We start from the raw sequence: 1,748 nt of genomic DNA on the forward strand, positions 1-1,748 counted from the left end.
AAAAAAAAAAAAATAGTTGCTACTACTTGATCTTGATTTTTCATTGGTTTCAGAATATCTCTTGTACTCCCTTTTGACAACCCTCTGCTTTTATAATGTTTTCTTATATTCAAATGATGATTTTACATTTTGAACCCGGTATTTTAAAATCATTTATGTATAATGTCCATCTTTTCATGTGTTTTTTTCTGAGATTTAAAATATTTGTGCTCAGTAAAGTTTATTTTGTGATCAAATGGGATTCTAATCTAAGATCAAATATATTTCTTTATCTTGGCAAAGTCCAGTGTCACCTGTGTCATCCGTATTAATTATGGTTTTCACATTAATTATGAGTCCCTCGAACTTCGAAAATAATGTAACTAGGTCTCTGTTAAAAACTTCAGACTTGTTTTATGTGCTGAAATGTCTTCATTTATAGTTAATTTTTGTTCATTTTGGATCACTAACAGATACTTGGGACAGCTATTTGTTTTGAAGAGATCTTTATGGTTATGAGAATGGTTGCCTGAATAAAAGCCTACATACCCATTCTGCAGGTTTTTTTATTTGTGTTTTGTATTTATGCGCTCTTTTCTGGAGCTTTTACTGGGTCATTGTAGGGTAGTGACACGGTAACAACTTAACAACTTTATTGTAAATGTTAAGTTACATTAAGAAGATAACATAATCATCCCAGAAAGTTTTCAGTACCACCACATATTCTAAGGTTTTTCTTCAAACACCTTTAATTTCCATTTTAGTTGAGTGCACCTGCCTTCTAAAACTAGGTTTAGTAATTACAAGCTCTCTTGATAGTCTATATTTCGAGCCATATTATTTTGTGTTTCTAAAACATATTGTGAGTATAAAATAGTAAATCATGAATTAGCTGTCTTAAGGGAAACTTGGAAAACAAAGTACAGCATAAGACTCCGGATAGAAGAAATGTCTTAAAGGATTAAAAAAAAAAACCAAAAAATTGAAAGATGAGATGGGTGTTCAGGTGCAGCTTATACTATTAACAGACAAGAATCCAAATAAAAGCTTTGTGATCCAGCTATTGTCATGTTTTCTGCTTCACAGTAAAGCAGACCTCTCAGTAGAGTTACACGTATATTCCCCATCTTTACCTTTTACCCTTCCCTCAACCTGATCCTTGTCAATCTACTGAAAGGACTCTTTTCAAGGTCACCAAGGACCTCTGTCTTACCAAATTCAGTCGTTTTCTCTGCCTTTACCTTGCTTCTCAGCAGTGTTGGGACACACTGAGAGCAGTGTTTGCCTTCCTGAACACTTGATTCTGAGCTTCAGTATAGGGTGTCAGACTCAGGTTTTCCTCCTCACTGGCCAGTCCCTCTCTTCCTTTTGCTGGCTTCTCTTCCACATGTGGGTAGGATCTCAGGGCTCAGGAATGTTCTCTATCTTCATTCTCTCTAGGTCAGCCCATTTAGTCGCAAGGCTTAAAAACCATATACGTACTGATGACTTACACATTTTTATCTTCTTTCCCATCATTGTTCCTGAGCACCAGACTGAAGTATGAATGGCCATTGTAACACAACCATTTACCTAGTTTGAGTCACAAACTAGAAGTCACCTTGATAGCTCTTGCCCTCAACCCCTACATGGAGCTTGTCGGTAATTCCTGTTGGCTCCGTCTCTAAAATAGATCCTGAACATTACTATTCCTATGTCTGTTGCTACACCCTTGCCCAACCCACCAACATCTTAGCCTCCCTTCTGTCCCTTTTCCCCATACAGCCAGC

Source organism: Leptonychotes weddellii, chromosome 14 (genome assembly GCF_054177405.1).
Source record: "Leptonychotes weddellii isolate Sample4059 chromosome 14, ASM5417740v2, whole genome shotgun sequence".
In the NCBI taxonomy this organism is placed as follows: domain Eukaryota; kingdom Metazoa; phylum Chordata; class Mammalia; order Carnivora; family Phocidae; genus Leptonychotes; species Leptonychotes weddellii.